This window comes from Castanea sativa, chromosome 7 (genome assembly GCF_040712315.1).
Source record: "Castanea sativa cultivar Marrone di Chiusa Pesio chromosome 7, ASM4071231v1".
NCBI classification, from domain to species: Eukaryota; Viridiplantae; Streptophyta; class Magnoliopsida; order Fagales; family Fagaceae; genus Castanea; species Castanea sativa.
This window is the reverse complement of record NC_134019.1, coordinates 588507-608756: the sequence shown is the minus strand read 5'-3', so window position 1 is coordinate 608756 and position 20250 is coordinate 588507. Positions and strand designations below refer to the sequence as shown.

General features: G+C 35.4%; 1 protein-coding gene across 3 annotated transcripts in view; it reads right to left on the bottom strand.

Moving 5' to 3' along the window:
- LOC142642073 (cyclic nucleotide-gated ion channel 1-like) overlaps positions 1-15777 on the bottom strand; it is a 33794-nt gene extending 18017 nt beyond the window's left edge. For all 3 annotated transcript variants that reach the window (XM_075816422.1, XM_075816423.1, XM_075816426.1), the window contains exons 1-3: positions 15660-15777; positions 13268-13388; positions 12305-12458 (exon numbers count right to left, since the gene is read on the bottom strand). The gene's annotated coding sequence lies outside the window, so the exon portion shown is untranslated. The remainder of the gene's footprint in view (positions 1-12304; positions 12459-13267; positions 13389-15659) is intronic.
- Between the last annotated feature and the right edge of the window lie 4473 nt (positions 15778-20250).

Here is a 20250-nt window from a genome sequence, read left to right as displayed (position 1 = left end):
TGCAAAAAATAAAGGGAATGCTTGATATGTGTGCAAGGAATGCTAACATGAGACTTTAAAAGGGAAATCTAACAGGATTTCATAATTATGGTAGATTGCATGTATCAACATTACAAGTGAATAAAAATTGCTATCAGCCTGTAAGGTCAATGCTCAAAAAAGATAGGTCATTAAGTATGATCACAAACTAAAACTTAGAGAAAACATACTATGACCGCAAGGTCCACAAACTAAAACTTCAAGAAAACATACTCCAAACATGCATTAAAGCAGTTATTGCCAAGTATAATCACCAAATGCCTACAAGAATCTTAAGTGAAATAAAACAAGTCTTACAATTACAGGTGATGACACCTAATCTACAATATTTAGGCATGTTTGTTAACTTAATTATATGATAAGTAGAATTCTAGCATGCTTATAAAAAAAATTACTGCCTGGATAATAATGCTGAAGGCAAACAAACATCTCGGGTGAACAAGAGTAAAAAAAGAATCAAAATCATATACCTTAGCCTATGAGATATTTTTATGCAAAAAGCAATAATTTCCTAAAATAACAGTGGTTTAGAAATATCATTACAATTATACTCCTAAATATATGTCAAAACAATGAAATATCTTCATTCCTAATATTTAATTAGGCCAATTTAAGAATGAAATATTTCTGTTAACAGCTTGTATTAACTGTGAGAGCTGATTATATGATAATCATAGGTAAACCCAAAACTAATTTGTGCTGTACGAAATTTTCCTATCTTTCCAGGATACTTCTACAGCCATTTAATAGACCAAGAAGATATGGCCAGACAAATGCAATAATTTTTTTCAATTGGTCACTTTGTAAAATCTCTCTGTTATAACACAAATATTTAATGCCTAGAAAAAGAATATAAGTAAACAAGGCCAAACATGAAACCAACAAATGGCATGAGCACTCAAAATCCCCAAACTATAAACCATTTTGAAAAAACAATATATAGAAAATAAAAAAATAAAAAGCAAAACTAACCAGGTAGATTGAAGCCAGTTTTCCTACCCCTACATTACATCTTGTTATCAAGGGTACTTCAAAGCCATCCAAATCCCATATACGGGGCAATGTCATAATATACAATTGTTTACTAAAGCGACAGTCTTTACAAAGTTACTAGTCTAAGCTTACGTGGTTTTTAATTGAGTAAATCCCTTCCGGCCTCATCATTATCTAGAGTTCCAATTTTCATGCCAATTTACAGAATTACTCCTTCAAATGTCTAGTACTTGCCATAACAATTTCAGAGTCAAAGAATAAAGCCATTATTTATTAAAATTCATATAAGCCAATATACTCAAATCTGCCTTAACAGAATTTCAGTCAACTTATAAATTGCACTATTATTTCTATATTCATCCCATTGCTGTGAGACCAATTCTATTATAAAAATGTACATTAGCTTTCATAAGAACTGCCCCTAGCATCCAAATTCACAGAATAGGATTTAATCGAACATTTTCATGTTGAGAACACAGAATCTGTCGTAGTGGCAGATTTAACACATTTACACAAAATCATAAAATAATTTTATATTGTCTTATTATCGTCTGGGGATTTTTATACACTCATTAGAAATGTCAAACAACACTTATAAACACTCATTTCACCACTTATAACAAAATGAATTATAACAAGAATCCTAGAGGTATTTAGTAATCAAAGTCGAAACAATAAACACACTTAAGAATTTTGTTTTTGGCAAAGTTTCACCATGACTGTGAGGTTATCAAAATCTGCTTCTTAAGGTATTTTATGTAGTACTTTCATCTGTACTACATTAGTGAAACTTTTACTTGGCAAGACAAGTATTAGCTGCATGAGCAGTTGTTCAGTAACAAGCAATATATCATAAACTAAAAAAGAGCACATGTATAGCATACCAACACGCCATCTTTTGAGCACTCAAATAATAAATTCCAGCTAACCTAATACTAGAAATTTTAAAACCATTCAACACTTATGCTACCAAATACCAATAAGATGGCATCAGCTACAATGTTGGGCATTATCAATTTAAACCAGTAGGGTTTGGCACTACCAATATCTTCATGCATCATTCATGTGTCATTTAAGAATTATTCATGTTTAAAGTTGTATTGCTCTGTTTAATTGCTAAAATGAGATGTTTTCACTACAAAACTTTGGAAGTTAATCAAGATTGATTTCGTCTGCTTTCTTACCATATCTTAGCATCCAAATGTGGTATAACCTCTAAGCTATATAGAAACGATGCAAGATCTTTATCCAACCTATTTAAATTATCCATAAAATTTAACTCAGACAAATGTCAAGCATGTGGAGTTCACTTTAAAGAACAGATAAATAATAACAAGAAAATAAATTATCATCTCAGCTAATGACATGACAATTAGAGATCATAGTATCATACTCATGAAAAGCAAAGGAGAGGCGAACCCCAAGAATTAATATTTCCTTTTTGTAAGTTTAGAGAAAAAATAATAGCAAAGCTATAGTTCATTGCTTCGTTAAATCTCAAGAACAACTAAAATTTGGATGTTAATTACCAGGAAGGTGCATCTCACATATTAAAAAAATCAAAATTAAAATTCACTTAAGCTACCAACAATAGTAAAAAGTTAAGCGTACAATCAAAACCATTTAGGCCACATAACCATCAGTAAGTAGTTAATGCTTCCATAGCCAAAAACGAAACACCCACAAATAGAGAATCGGTAGACCATCTTTTACTACATTGTCCTATTGTTTATGAGTTGTGGTCTATGGTGTTCACCTTGTTTGGTATCCACTGGGCGATGCCAAAGACTGTAGTTGAGCTCCTTGCTTGTTGGCAAGGAAATTTTGGTCATCATTGTAATGGTGTTATTTGGATGGCTGTCCTTCATTATTTGATGTGACGCGTTTGGTGGGAGAGAAACAACCAGTGTTTTGAAGATTCTGATAGGACTATAGCTGATTTAAAACTCTTCTTCTTTAAAACTCTATCAGACTGGATGTCTATCATAGGAAGTCATTCTATTTCTTCGGTCTATGTGGTGCGGACACGAGATATAGGCCCCCAATTATACACACGTATGGGAAGAAGAACAAAAAGAAGACGGCCCAGCCTGTGGCCTTATGGATGGAGCCTATTAGTTATTGGGCTTGAGATTAAGCAAGCCCGAACATTTAATAATTAGGGTTTTGTGTTGTTAGGGTTTTGTGTTGTAGCTATTTAAACACTTTTTTGATTATTGTAACACAGCTTTTGAGAAATTAAAAAAAACGTTGCTTTCCTTTACACTGGTGCCGATTCCAGTTTGCTTGGTGCTGATTCCAAGCAGCCCTTAGGTGCTGACTCCTAGGGTTTATCCTCTCATTTTTCTTCTCTATTATACTATTGTGGTTGTCCTACGTCAGTTTTGGTATCAGAGCAGACTTCCGGTCCATTCAACACAACCGTAGACAACCACGCAAAGCCATCAAAAACAAAGGAGTAAGCCAACAATGACGGTACCTTTCAAGTTTCTGCCCCATGAGATTCTAAACAAGCCCAAGCCAGTCCCTGCAATGTCAGGTGTATTCCCCCGAGCCCCACATGAGTTTCTCACCCCCAAACCAACAGAGAAGCCAGAGGCGCCCCCCAGCCGGTGACCACCATCCGTGCCCGCCTCTAATCTCAGAACCCACAGCCCACAAAAAAAAAAAAAAAAAAAAAAAAAAAAAAAAAAAGGAAGGAGAAGCAGAGACCCATGGACCCAGCACTACACCCATCACCGCGAAGCCCAACCACCATCAGTCGCCGCGAAGCCCAACAGCCACCACAGCCACCGCTGCGGGTGAAGCCCAGCCGTCACCGGCCGCCGGCCAGCGAAACCCGGCACTTCACCGGCCGCCGCGAAGCCCCGGCTTGTCATCGGCTGGCCGAGGACTTCGACCACCGCCGATGCCTAGGCTGAGACGAACAGCCTCCAGCTCCGGCGACTCCAGCCGCCGCCTCCGTCGATGGCACCAGCCAATGACTCCACTGTCTTTTTTTTTTTTCTTCCCCTTTTAGTTTCTTTTGTTTCTACTAGCTTCGTTAGTTCAATGTTATGTTTTGGGAGTTGGGTTAGCAGATTTTGTTTTAAGCTGTAGTATTTTACTGTATTTCACCCATAAATAAATAAATAAATAAATAATTTATTTTATTGTATTTCAAAAAAAAAAAAAAAAAAAAAAAAGAGACTGTTGCTGTGACAGCCCATTGCTTGTATTGGGCTTTAATTGTTTTCACAGGTTCCTCAGTCCAAGTCAATTCACTACTTGAAGAGCAGACCATGGCTGCCTAATGCAATACGTGGAGCCACTGACTAGGGTACAATTCTGACTCAATATTTTTGGTGGATTCAATTTTATCTCATTAAAAAATATTATCTTTATGTTTTTTTATGTGCATATCCCACCATACTCCATTATCCTATCCAATTTGTGCTCAGATTAATCGTTTTACTGTTTGTGCCCTCTTTTAGTACCCACTCTAAAATTCCAAAAAAAAAAAAAAAAAACCAATTTCTGTGAAATCCCTGATTCTTATTATTAATTGTGGAGTTTCTTGGAATTTGACGTTTATTTGGGCTATCTTTTAATATTGTGAACACTGTCACTATTTGCCTGCAATTCCTTCATTTGATTCATCGATCTAGTCTCTACATGCACTCTTGTTTGACCTTTAATTTTACATTGAGAATTGATTACTTGAATTTTTGGGAATCTCAACTGCATTCATAATTATTGTGTTGCATGCATCTACGTAGTGGTCGCGTCATGTCAAACCCTGAACATCAATCCACTTCCGAATCTAGGCCCTCTTTAGAGCAAACCATAGGAGACCTAGCTAAGAGTGTCCGTGATTCTTGGATAGGGTAGAGCGAATTGAAACATCTCAAAGAGAGACCACTAACCATGAAGGAGATAACATGCATGGGCAAAATAATAATGGTCACTTTAATAGAGCTCCACACTTTGAACATGATCACTATAATCACTATGGTCCTAGGGATTATGATGATAGGATGTCTAAGGAAAGGATAGAAGCACCCACCTTTGATGGCTGCCTAGACCCATGGGTTTTTGCGATTGGTTACGTCAAATGGAGAAATTCTTTGACTATTACCATTGGGCATCGGAGAATAGGAAGGTGAGGTATGCTAGGATGAAGTTAATTGGGAGAGCTGATCTTTTCTGGGAGGACCTTGAGGAAACCCTTAGGTGACGACGTGAGCCCCCCATTATTGATTGGATGGAGATGAAGGACGCCCTCTCGAGGAATTATCTTCCTCCAACTTATAGGAGCTCCCTCCTTGAGGAATGGGATCGCCTAAGACAAGGCCTTTGCTCCTGTGACCGAATACATAGAGAAATTCAAGGAATTCCAGAGGCGAATTCGAATCGTTGAGGAAGAGGTTGTCACACTCAATAGGTTCAAGAAAGGTTTAAATGCTAACCTACTAGGCGAGATTATCACCCGAGGAGTCACCACCTTAAGAAAAGCCTATGACCTTGCTAGGAATTGTGAGTTAGCATCCAAATCTATCTTTTGGCGACGTTCTGAGCTTCGAAGCATTCCTCCCAACCCTCAACCTTTTGGTAGCAAACCTAAACTTACCTTACCCCATAAGGTCAACCCCAATAGCACCCCGATACAAAAAGAGGATAAGGGAAAAGGTGTGATCAATGAGCCCTCAAGATTAGGCTCTCGCCTCCAATGCTTCAAATGCAATGGGATTGGACATGTTGTAGCTAGATGTCCCTCTAGAACCCTTGTCATTCAAGAGAATGATGAAAAGGTAGAAGATGTTGAAGAGCTAGTGTATTACCCAAATGCTGAAGAAGGCCAAGATGTTGAGGCCGAATGGGAAGATGATCCCAGTTACCTCACGTGCATTAGAGCCATCTCTCCTCAGGTTGATGATTCCAAGGCTGTTTTTGGTGTCCCTAAAGTGAATGTGGTAAGGTGTGCTTTGACAGAACAAAGGGAAACTGATGATTGGTGAAGAAGTGCCATCTTCCAGACTTACACTAAGTGTGGAGACAAAACGTGCAAGGTTATTATAGATAGTGGGAGTTGCATTAATGCGGTGTCCTCTAACATTGTTTCCCGCCTAGGCTTGAAATTGATCCCACACCCTAACCCATATAAAGTTTCTTGGGTGGATACTTCCTCCATAGCCATAAAAGAAAGATGCGTTGTCCCACTTCAATTCCTCACCTACAAGGTAGAAATATGATGTGACGTAATTCCCATGGATGTAGGGCATATTATCTTAGGTAGACCTTGGCTTTATGATTTGGATGTCACCCTTCATGGGCGATCCAATTCTTGCTCATTTATGTTTGGAGGCAAGAAGATTGTGCTTAATCCTTTGAAACCCAAGCCAATCGACATGAGCAAGAAGCGCGGAAGTACGAAGGCGAAAGGTCGAACATCATAAGCCCAAAGGCATTTGAGAGGGTAGCGGTTCGAGGAATCCATTGTGTTTGTCTTGGTTGCTAGGGAACTTCATGAAGAGACTGTGAGGAGCAACTGAAGAAGTGAGGTCAGTGCTCCGGGGAATTTAAGGATGTTTTCCACGAGGAACTCCCCGAACAAATACCGACCATTCGTGATATCCAACACGCCATAGATTTTGTGCACGGAGCGACCCTACCTAACTTGCCCCATTATAGGATGAGCACACGGAACATCCGAGAAGACAAGTAGAAGAACTACTTAGGAAGGGTTTTGTTCGTGAGAGCATGAGCCCTTGTGGGGTCCACTGCACTCTTAACTCCAAAGAAAGATTGGACTTGGAGGTTGTGTGTTGATAGTTGTGCCATCAACAAGATCACTGTGAAGTATCGTTTTCCTATCCCTCGGTTGGATGACATGTTGGATATGATGGGTAGACAACGATCTTCTCCAAGATAGACTTGAAAAGTGGCTATCATCAAATTAGGGGTCGTCCTGGTGATGAGTGGAAAACTGCCTTCAAGACAAAAGATGGTTTATATGAGTGGATGGTTATGCCTTTTGGATTGTCCAATGCTCCTAGTACCTTTATGAGAGTGATGACTCAAGTGCTCAAGCCTTTTATGGGAAAATTCCTGGTTGTGTACTTTGATGATATCCTCATTTATAGTAAGTCTAGGGAGCAACACTTAGACCACCTAACTCAAGTTTGCACAACCCTTAGGAAGGAGAGTTTATATGGTAACCTCAAGAAGTGCTCTTTATTTACAGATAAAGTTGTCTTCCTAGGTTTAATAGTGTCATCTGAAGGAGTTTCTGCCGACCCCCAGAAAGTTCAAGCAATTATGGATTGGCCCGAGCCCAAAACTATACATGAGGTTCGAAGCTTTCATGGGCTCGCTTCCTTTTATTGCCGATTCATCAAAGGATTTAGTACCATTATGTCTCCCATCACTGACTGCTTGAAACATGGGGAGTTTACTTGGACAAAGGCTGCTACTAAGGCCTTCAAAGAGGTGAAACAGAAGATGACTGAGGCACCTGTCATGCGTCTCCCTGATTTCACCAAGCCTTTTGAAGTGGAATGTGATGCCTCAGGTATTGGCATAGGGGGAGTCCTTAGTCAAGAGCGTCACCCAATTGCCTATTTCAGTGAAAAGTTGAATGATGCTAAGCAGAAGTACTCCACGTATGACAAAGAATTTTATGCTATTGTACGAGCTCTTTGGCATTGGCGTCATTACTTGTTGTCTCGAGAGTTTATTATCTACTCTGATCATGAAGCTTTGCGTTATCTCAATTCTCAAAAGAAGCTAAATTTTAGGCACGGTAGTTGGGTTGAATTTCTACAACGCTACTACTTTGTGGTGAAAGATAGAGCGGGAGTTGAGAATAAGGCTGCTGATGCACTGAGTCGAAGAGTGTCTTTGCTATCAGTCATGAGTGTTAAGGTCACTGGGTTTGAACGACTTAAGGATGACTATCAATCATGCCAAGATTTTGGGGAGCTCTACACTAGCCTAAGTAATGCTTCACATCCCGTCTTGTATGATTATACCCTTCAAGATGGTTACTTGTTCAAAGCCAACAAGTTGTGTATCCCTCGGTCGTCAGTGAGAGATTTTCTAGTTTGGGAGATACATGCAGGAGGCCTTGCAGGTCATTTTGGCCGAGATAAGACAATTGAGGAAGTGGAACGTCAATTCTATTGGCCTGGTCTTAAGAGGGGCGTTGCTAAGATAGTTGGTCAGTGTCGTACATGTCAACTAGCCAAACATCGCAAGCAAAACATGGTACGTACACGCCTTTACGTGCCGGATCGCCGTGGCGGGAGCGTGAGTATGGACTTTGTGCTAGGTTTGCCCCGCACCTTTAGGAAGCATGATTCTATCCTAGTAGTTGTTGATCGCTTCTCTAAGATGGCTCATTTCCTACCATGTTCTAAGACTTCTGACGCTTCTAAAATTGCAAAGCTTTACTTTGATGAGATTCTCAAGCTTTATGGTCTCCCCAAAACCATAGTATCAGATAGGGATGTTCGCTTCATGAGTTATTTTTGGAAGACCTTGTGGCATTTAGTAGGCACCAAATTGAAATTTTCCACGGCATTTCATCCTCAAACTGATGGTCAAACTGAGGTAGTTAATCGTAGCCTAGGGAACCTCCTTCGGTGTCTAGTGGGTGAAGCCAATCGGAATTGGGATTCAATTCTTCCCATAGCCCAACTTGCATATAATAGCTCTGTCAATAAGTCCATAGGCGTTAGTCCTTTTGAGGTTGTGCATGGATATACACCTAGGAAGCCCTTAGATCTTTTGCCCATGTCCCCACATGTTAGGATTTCTGAATCTGCTGAGGCATTCGCACGACATGTTCATGATTTGCATACTGAGATTCACAAAAAAATTCAGGTAAGTAATTCTCAATATAAAATTCATGCTGATACTCATCGGCGTCATGCAGAGTTTCAGGTAGGAGATTATGTCATGATTCGGATCCGACCTGAACGGTTTCCCTCTGGGACCGTTAAGAAATTGCAGGCTCGTAGTGCCGGTCCGTTCAGGGTATTGAAACGAATGGGCCCAAATGCATATGTCATTGACCTCCCTCATGATTATGGTATTAGCTCCTCCTTTAATATTGAGGATCTAGTTGCTTATAAAAGCCCTACAGCTATTCCTGATACTCCTTTTGATGAGCCTTTACTTAATCCTATTGATGCCCCTATGCCTACCCCTTTACCATTAAATTTGCCATATGCACATAAAGAATCTATTGATGCTATTTTAGATGAGCAAATTGTTTCTATCAGGAACAGAGGAGTTCACCGTTTCCTAGTTCGGTGGCGCGGGCGACCAGATTTTGATTGCACATGGATTACTAGAGATGAGCTACAGCGACTAGATCTTGACTTACTGGAGTACTATCAGAGCTCTTCAGCTTTCCACTCGACGGGGTCGAGTTCCTCTCACCCGGGGGGAGTTGGTGCGGACACGAGATATAGGCCCCCAATTATACACACGTATGGGAGGAAGAACAAAAAGAAGACGGCCCAGCCTGTGGCCTTATGGATGGAGCCTATTAGTTATTGGGCTTGAGATTAAGCAAGCCCGAACATTTAATAATTAGGGTTTTGTGTTGTTAGGGTTTTGTGTTGTAGCTATTTAAACACTTTTTTTATTATTGTAACACAGCTTTTGAGAAATTAAAAAAAAACGTTGTTTTCCTTTACACTGGTGCCAATTCCAGTTTGCTTGGTGGCGATTCCAAGCAGCCCTTAGGTGCTGACTCCTAGGGTTTATCCTCTCATTTTTCTTCTCTATTATACTATTGTGGTTGTCCTACGTCACTATGATTTGATGGATGTTTGTAACTTATGTATTTGATTATGTTGGTCCCCGGCTGTATACTTCCTGTATACTCAGGTGACTCATTATTAAGTTCTTGAATAAAATTTCGTTTACTTATCAAAAAAAATAGAAGCAAATATGAAAAGTATGTACCAGCAGAAATCTAGCATTATAACCCATCTTCTTCATTTGGTTATGAGTGAGTGAATACCATGAAGGAAACAACCACAAAAAGAAAATAAAACATAAGACAAATTCAATTCATCTCCTTTTCGTCCATTTTCAGAGCAACCAAATTAAAGCTGAAGTTTCTAAGAATCTCATATTTGTAACCAAAAAGTACAAGATTGAGAAGTTAAACCACAAATCAAAAGATTTAACATAAATCAGATAATCATGTAGGTTACAAATCTTTCAAAAGATTCAACTTTTAGCACCATAATAACCACCACCCCCCCCCCCCCAAAAAAAAAAAAAAAACATAACAAACAAACAAAAAAAACAAGATCTCATACATAAAAACTTTCAAAAGGCCAAAAAAATTTAATAATTAAACTCAGAAATTATTAAAACTAAGGGCCCCCCCCCCCCTTCCCCCGCCACACACACACACACACACACACGACTACAAAACAAAGAAAAATAAGAGATAAGAGGGGAAAAAAACAATTGAATATCTTCACAGTTGTTGAGGTGATAACTTGGTGATCAAACTTGGATACCATATTGCCATCTACGTCCCCATGTAAACTACTACCATGGTGATTTTGAAAGGAAGTTTAGAATTAATTCATGCTGCCTATGCACCCTTCCCCACATTGCTTCAATTTCATCTATTATTTTTCTTTTAAAAAAACCAGATACCTAATAAGTGACACTGAATGTATACATTTATAAGTTATATAATGACTTATGGGGAAATAGAACTAAACAAAATTTGAAACAGGTACATTTTAAAATTAAAAAAAAAAAAAAAGGTGAAACAGGTCTAAATTGTATTATAACTTGTTTAATAGGTACTATATAGTTTTATTCAAACATTAATAATACAAAAAACACAAACCCAGATCCTCCTTTACCAAAAATATATATATCAAGATAATGAATTTGGGACCTAAACTCGGTGAGAACACCAAGCTCACAATACTTCTTATTGAAATATGAGTTGTATAGATAGCAAGAGTATAAATATCAGTTAAGAAATTAAGTGGTTAGGTAGCTCTGAAATACCTTAGGACCCATGGTGACCACTATTTTTCCAATACCTATACCTAGTTAAAATATCATTGGTGGATTAGTATTTGAAACCAAAATTGTATGCCACATACGTATTCCACCAAATTTACATATAGTCTTGATGCCTCCATATATTGAAATCAACATGCCTCTCATTCCATGTAAGAAGAGGCAATGGAAACCACAAGCAAAGGTGGAATATAGTCAAGAGTATGTGCAAATGTGGCTGGCACTCTCCACGGATCATTACAAATTGTATCATAGCAAACTTGGTAACACCACGTGGCTCAAGGGAACTATAGTAAAACATGAACCTTAATGATGACATCAAGAATTTGAGAGAGTAAGATTATGACATCCCAAATCGGGTGAATTGAATTGTTTGAGTGTGTGTTGTGCAAATGTGTACTAAGCCCCACATCATATGTATCCATGTGGACCTTAAAATTATAATAGATTACAAGGAGCCTCAATTGCAACTTGTCTATTCCTTTGGGGTATAAGCAAAGATCTGGCTAACGTATTTTTATTGTTACAAAACAGTAGCATGTGATAACGGGTGTGATCGATGTAAGTTGATGAAAATGTGTATGCAAATTGGTTAGGTTCATGCACTAATTCTGATATATGGGTTCATAGATGAGAGTTAAATTGAGATAAAAACCATAGGAATATATGTACACAAATTGGCAAGGTTTTGCTCAAAATGTGTTTTTAAATTTAGTCTAAAGGTAAAATAAATTTAACAACTACTAAGGTAGGAAGTTGTTATTAGTAAATAAACATATCGATACATCAAAGTTATGAGTGATTGCATACCATAAAGGAAACAACCACAAAAGGAAAAATAAACATAAGACTCAAATTCAGTTCATCTCCTTTTTGTTCATTTTCAGAGCAACAAAACAGAAATTAAAGCTGAAATTTTTCTTAGAATCTCACATTTGTAACCAAAAAACACTAGATTGAGAAGATAAACCACAATTCCAAAAAATTAACATAAGTCAAATAATCATGTAGGTTACAAATCTTTCAAAAGATCTAACTTTTAGCACTTAAATAAGCAGCGCCCCCCCCCCCCCCCCCCAAAAAAAAAAAAACTCTCAGATATGAAGACATTCAAAAGGCCAAAAAAATTAATAATTAAACTCAAATTATTGAAACTAGGCCATATGTGTGTGTGTGTGTGTGTGTGACTATAAAACAGAGAAAAATAAGAGATAAGAGCGGCTACCCTCCAAAGAACAATCCATGGCCATTAATTGAAAATTGGCCAATCAGTTTTAGATGTTCCAAAGTGACGTGATCAACTGCAAAGAAGCCCATGGTTGCACCAGGAGACATAATAGTAGCACGGTCTAATAATGACAATGTACTCATGCCTTCCCCTACATAAGAGAGTATAGAGCAACATCTATTTTTTAGATAGATTACCAAAACTGGGAACAATGAGTACCAAAGTGGTTAAAATAAAACTTGAACATATTCAATGCTAAATACGATACAAACTATACCAGTTTGCTATTTAACATAAAAAATTCTTGGGAATCGATTTCTAGTTAAGATATCATCGGTGGCTTTAGTAAAGTTCAGATACAAAATAACTTTTGATTCCTCAAAAAACAAATCAAAAGATAAAAAAACAACTTTTAGTAAGGATGGAAACTATAACATTTTTTATCTTATAATCCCTAAGTGATGGAAAGTTTGGTCCAAGCATTTCCTCAAACACTTTGAGTGAGTAGATAACACAAGCCTCCAATGTAAATCTTCAACCATTGAGGAAAAAAAAAAAGTTTCGTTTCCAATTTGGAAGTTGAAAGACAGTTTCTTCAAAAGAAAAAATTAGACTAAGCCTGGAGTTTTGTATAGAGCTGTTAGACACCATAGTTGGCTGCCCAAAACCTTTTTATGGTCTATTACATATTTTCACACAATTTTCAACAAAGTAGAACAAAATGTGATCCTTTATGACACTTACTACTCTACTAATGAAGCAAACCTGTTTTTTCCTTCAATCCTATGTTGCGAATACTAGAATTAACTTCTTACAATCAAAGAAAATATATAATGTGAGACCATGGACCTTATCCACCCACCCTAAAAGTTCTTATATAGGAATCTCACAAAAATATATAGAACGTCGTTAACACTAAAAATTTATAAAGCATAAGATGAACTATATAAATGGATATACCAACGTAGTATCACATTAGACTTGCCACCATTGGAACTTCAATTTTAGTAGCCTTGTCATATCGCTTTCCTCTGTCCCAAGTCTCAACCGCAGCAAGCTCATCATTGGGTGCTCACAACACCTAAGCCAAGTATTAAAACTAATTACCATCAATTCTAGCTTAGCATAATTTACACATGCATCTCACAGCCTACTTCTTAAAATCAAGAAAAGCCTAATCCCACCTCAAGGAGGTTTCCCAAACATAAATAAAAAAATAAAAAAAGGAGGTTGCCCAAACATAAGATAAATATATCAAACAACATGAAGTGCCAAACTATGGAGAAACCATTATTTTTTATGTTCACATTCATATCATGTCAAACAAAGCTGAAATCAATTCAAAGTGCGTTTGAGTTTGGGAGCAATATTGCATGCATATACATAAGAACCTTAGGTTTCAAAAAGGGCACAATGGAGACATATTAAAGTCAAGTTCATTGGTTTTAAGAATCACTTCGGAATTATGACTTGTCTAGCAAAGCTAGCTTAATGAACCATACTGAAAACAAGCTTTTGTCATATAAATCAAATGACAGTCTTAAGGAGCCTTTTACTTGAGTTTCTTACATGCATTAACATACTTAGTTAAATGCATTCAAGGGCTGGACAGCCATACAACTTAAGGGAAGAAAACACAAAACAACAACTATGACAATGAAATACAACCAATTTCCAAGATAGTTACTTAAGGCTTCTTAAATCAATTCTTTGGACAGACCCATACAATTTAGGGCTTTCATAAAACATGAAACACATACTTGGGCACAAGAAATTGCTTAAAATAAAGTACAACCATGTCTTACGCCATAGCATGATTGTACAATAAACATCTACAGCCATGATCAACAATTTTGCAAAAGTTGTTACAATGAGTCATTAACAAGGCATAAGGTTAAGATTTACATTAGCACAACTCCACGGATTTAAGATGTTCAATACAAAGAGGTTAAGGTGCTGAACCATTTATTAGAAACAAGGTACATCATAGAGAGAGCTTAAAAATACCATCATGAACGCAAGTTGTCACATGCATGCATAATTATTGAATCAAGGGTAAGAACAACATGAAATTAAATTAGGATCATGGAATTAACTCAAGAAATGTATTAGTAATACAAAAACCATACTATATTGAATCCAAATAAATAGCTATGTACAGCTAAGGGGAAATACTACTTACACAACTAAATTTAGAAACGGAATAGGCAGAATAGATAAGTCTTACACCAAAATTTCTTTATTTCTCATTTATTTTAGCTCATGCACTTGTTCTCTCCTATGTTGGCTGCCTAAAAGTAAAGCCCCAAATGCCGTGTCTGTGCTTTCCAGATATAGATTCATCCTTTACAAAAGCTACACAGTGCTATGTTCTCTCTTATGTTGGCTGCCTAAAAGTTAATAATTTCTCTTGTTACCATGAAATTCAATTGTGCGAATGTATACATCCTAAGTTTTGGATCATCATAAGAGCAACTAAGTTTTTGGATGTTAATTACCAGGAAGGTGCATCTCAAATATTAAAAACATCAAAATTAACTTAAGCTACCAACCAAAAAAGTAAAAAATAAGTGTACAATCAAAACCATTCAGGCCATATAACCATCAGTAAGTAGTTAATGCTTCCATAGCCAAAATCCAAACACCTACAAACTGAAGCAAATATGAAAAGTATGTACCAGCACAAATCTAACATTATAAGCCATCTTCTTCATTTGTTACAAGTGATTGAATACGATGAAGGAAACGTCCACAAAAAGAAAAATAAAACACAAGACACAAATTCAATTCATCAGCCTTTTCATCCATCTTCAGAGCAACCAAATAGAAATTAAAGCTGAAAATTTTCATAGAATCTCACATTTGTAACCAAAATTCAAAAGATTAGCATTGAAGATTTGAAACTCCCACCATGATGTCAATCACTAGTATTTTAGAACTTTTTACAAACACCTTTTCAACCCAACCCTTTTGCTCAAAAACTCAACCACACAATTATGATTGAATAAACAGCTCCACCCCATTATATATTTTCACCATTCCAATACTCCAATACATTTCACCATCAGAATTATCCAGAGATTCAAAAAATTGGAACTAAAATTTGAAATTAAAGCATAAGATGATACATAAAGATTAAGACCCAAAAAGGAATTTAGTCTCTTTCATCACTCTACTCATTCAAAACCCTAAGCCCCAAATGATAAATCTGTACAAGTATCAAATGCAGGCTGTACTATACAGCCAAGCTAGTCTCTTTCATCGCTCTACTCAGCAAAACGACAGAACGAAAAAAAGCAAAAGATCAGAAAGATATTAACCCCAAAAAAAAACCATGAGAAAGAGGACTCACCGGAAAGAAAGAGAACTCCACGATGTTAAAAGGAGAAGGTTCTCCGGCGAGAGAGACTGATGCAGCCCTTACAAAAATTAAAATTAATTTTCTTTTCTTTTCTTTTCTTTTCCAAAATTCAAATGCAGGTTGTGTAAAAAACGTAATTGACTAGTTTAAAACAAATAGAGTATAATTTTTTTTGAAAAAAATAATAATTTTCAATTAATTAAAAAGTTTTACCACCGCGCACCTTGGTACGAATGTCACTTCACAAGTATAAATCTCCAGGAAAAAGTTTCATACACGCATACACTTCGATTATCCTATAATAGAATTTCTATTTTGTATATATAAAAAAAAAAGTTTAAAAAGTTTTCTTTAGTTTTTTTTTTAAGGAAATTTTTCTTTAGACTTAATTATATGATAAAACCTATTAAACTAAATTATTAGGTAAGGCTTTCTTATATAATTTTTTTTAGAATAAAATTTTAGATGCACTGCATTATATTGTCCAATTAAATTTAAACATATAATTGGTCAATATAACCATGATTTTTTTTTTTAGGCAACGTAATGTATTACATTGAATGAACTATACCTAAGTTTTGTCTTATTTATATGCATTAAATGGTTGTATTTTATGTCTTAAAAAATTGGACCCATTATGCCACAAATAATTAATCGTATTGATTCATATTGATTGTAGGTTAAGCATGTTAACCTGAAATTGACTTATTTTTTTGGGCTAAACACATTTTAGAGGGATGGAATATTTATGTTATAAATCCACCAATTCCTATAGAAAAATAGATAAGAATTGTTTGTAAATTTACTTAATTTAGTGTAGTTTTTCTCCAATTGACTTATTAAGAGAGACAATGCACAAATACAACTTCTTACTAATATCACATGTGTTCATAAGAAATGCACATGTGGTAAATGTGATTAACGTGCTAGACTACTAACCAAGTTACCATTGCTTATCCAATTGTAACTAATTAATAATTAATTTTTCTAATCTACTTTCACCATTTATATATCATTCATCTAAGTTATTGGGGTTCCTAATATTTCCCTCCCCTTTTAAATACCTTTCCCACAAGGTGGTGTTGCCAAATGTTCATCTTGCTTCTTAATTAAAAGGGATCTTTAAGTGGAACAATTTTTTGGTGGCATCTTGATCACCATGTTGACAAGCAGCCTCATGTACATTAAAGTTATTTCTTCATATATGTTCAAACTATGAAGGTCTTGTTAGTTCTTCAAACCTTGGATTAATCTTGGATCCTTAAGACCTCATTTGAATTTTGAATCATTGGAATTTTTTGCTCTCACATATTCAATTTATAGATCATACTTGGATTGCCAATTGTTGAATTGTGGAAACTTTAGTAGAGCCTCCATTGGTGCATCAAGAATTAGTGTTTGAAACTAACATTGTATGCTACATATGTATTCCACCAAATTCACATATAGTCTTGATGCCTCCATATATTGAAATCAACATGCCTCTCATTCCATGTAATAGGAGACAATGGAAACCACAAGCAGTGGTGGAATATAGTCAAGAGTATCTGCAAATGTGACTAGCACTCTCCACGGATCGTTACAAATGGTATCATAACAAACTTGGTAACACCATGTGGCTCAAGGGAACTATAGTTCAACATGAACCTTAATGATGACGTTAAGAATTTAATGACATCTCAAATCAGGGTGAATTGATTTGTTTGAGTGTGGGTTGTGCAAATGTGTACTAAGCCCCACAATAGGTGTTTACTATGTTTATCTTAAAATTATAATAGATTACAATGAGCCTCAATTGCAACTTGTCTAGCCCTTTTGGAGTATAAGCACAGACCTGGCTATCGTTTTTTTATTGTTACAAAACAGTAGCATATGATAACGAGTGTGAGCAATTGTAACTTTGTAAGTTGACGAAAATGTGTATGCAAATTGGTTAGGTTCATGCACTTATTCTGATCTATGGGTTCATAGATGAGAGTTAAATTGAGATAAAAACCATAGGAATAACATATGTACACAAATTGGCAAGGTTAAGCTCAAAATGTGTTTTTAAATTTAGTCTAAAGGTAAAATAAATTTAACAACTACTAAAGTAGGAAGTTGTTATTAGTAAATAAAAAAGTAATGTTACTAGTGTTCTCACATATTAATGAAATTTGATAAATAAATTATTATGAACATTTTTTATAAAATTACTTATAAAAAATGGAATTTTTATACAATTATCATGCATGTACGCATTACCTGTGTTTTTACTAAGAGAAAGTCTGTAGTAAAAAAAATCATACATAGTGTGCGTTTGGTATTGGTTTAAAAACTAGTTTTTTTTACTATTTAACTTATTTTTGCTATTATTCATGGGTCTCATTGCACTTTTTGGTACTATTCATGGATCCTACTGTATTATTTTAACTATTTTTTAGCTTTATATATCATACTTTCAGCAAAAAGTTTTCATTTTCAACAGAATAAGCTGTTCCAAATAAACTTGTAATATGATAAATTGTTAGTGAGAGGTAAAAAGATAACATTAGAGATGGGCCCAAATAAAAACGGTCCAATTCAACTATTATAAATAATAGTTTAAAATTATTTGAGTATGCAATATATATATATATATATATTTATTAAGGTTCTGTTTGAAATTCGCTTTTTTTGCTGAAAATACTATAAACAAAGGTAAAAGTGAGGTAAAATAGTACTGTGGAACCTATGAATAGTACTAAAATGTACAGTGGAGCTCATGAATAGTAGCAAAAATAAGCTGAATAGTAAAATAAACTAGTTTTTTAATCTGAAGCCAAACGGGCGTTGTACTATGTCAACTAACATTTACCTTTATTTACAGTATTTTCAGCAAAAAATTTTCTGTTTCAGCAAAATAAGCGAATCACAAACAAACCCTAAGTGTGCGATTGGCTCCAAATTAAAAACTCAGCTTATTTTACTATTCAATTTATTTTTACTACTATTCATAAGTCCCACTGCACTTTTTTGGTACTATTCATGAGTCTCACTGTACTATTTCAGCTAACTTTTATCTTTATCTACAGTATTTTTAGTAAAAAGTTTTCAGTTTCAGTAAAATAAGCAAATCCCAAACATACCATAATAGTAGCTAAATGGTTATTCCCTGTATATATTTTATTATTATTTATTTTTGGGTTAATCGGACAACAACTTTGGGCAAAACTTTTAAATCATGAGACGTGACTCAATTGATAGAGACCAGAGATGCTCAGGTTGTTTCGTTAACTTTGTTCATTTCGATGTGAAGGGTTTGTTTGAGATTCGCTTATTTTGCTAAAATTGAAATTTTTTTGCTGAAAGTATTGTAAATAAAGATAAAAGTTAGTTGAAATAGTACAATGGGCCCATGAATAGTACCAAAAAGTGCAGTGGAGCCCATAAATAGTAGCAAAAATAAGCTGAATGATAAAATAAGAAGACAAAATTAATCATGCCAAACGAACACGAAGTCTTACAATCACATTTTGATGCTTTTGTTTCTTCTGTTTTTTTCCTCCTATAGTGGGATTGTGGTAGCAAAGTACTCATGCATAATAAACTAGCTCCCCACTACCTAAGCTTTGAGACCAACACAGGAGGGTTGGGCTTGGGCTTGGGCTTGGGCTTGGGCGTAATCATTATTATTATTATTATTATTATTATTAAGTTACTTTCAACCTTTAACATCATCACTCTTTTGTGTTTATCTCCATGAGGCATGAGGGTGGGAGACAAATCTCTCTCTCTCTCTCTCTCAATTCCAACATTATCCCTCTTTTGTGTTTATTTTTATCTTTATTATAATTATCTTCTTTAAGAACTGACTTTTTGATCATTTTTTTTTATCAATTAGACGAGAACATGTATTTTTTTGGTCCACTTTTGGGTCAATTAGAGAATGGTAATTATGTTAATATTCACACAAAACATAGCCTTATTTTATTTATTTGTTTTTTGTGGAAAAACAATAACTTCATTTCATTTAACTTTAAAAGAAAATATTACAAAGCTTCATTGGCAATTATAACAACAATACAGTTAGGATAGTCTTAATCCATATATACATTCTCTAAATCAAGTTTTTATTTTGGCATTTCAAGCCATCCAATGAGCAACTTCATTAGCCTGTCTATCACATGTGAGAAGTCCCATTTTCCTACTGCTCTGGCAGCAACTTTTGCATATTCGATTATAGGACATACAGAAAAATTATTCAAAATTAAAGAATAAGAAGATAGAATAAATGTTGATGATGAAGAAAAAAAATTTAAATAAAGAAATAATTTCGCAAGATGATGAACATTATGATAACATTGACTTAGATGGAGTTGATTAGGCATTAATCAATTTGAATGTGTATATTATAAACACATGTTAATTTGATTTATTTAGATAGTTTTGTTAAATATTATTTCATAAGTAATAATTAAACTAGTTATTAGTTGAATCTATTTTGAATTTATATAAATATGCGTTTTACATGTATATCTATAATTTTTTTTTTGGTGTTTGTATATAGTCTGATACATGATACAATACGATACATTAATTGATAAAAAAAAAAATTGATAAA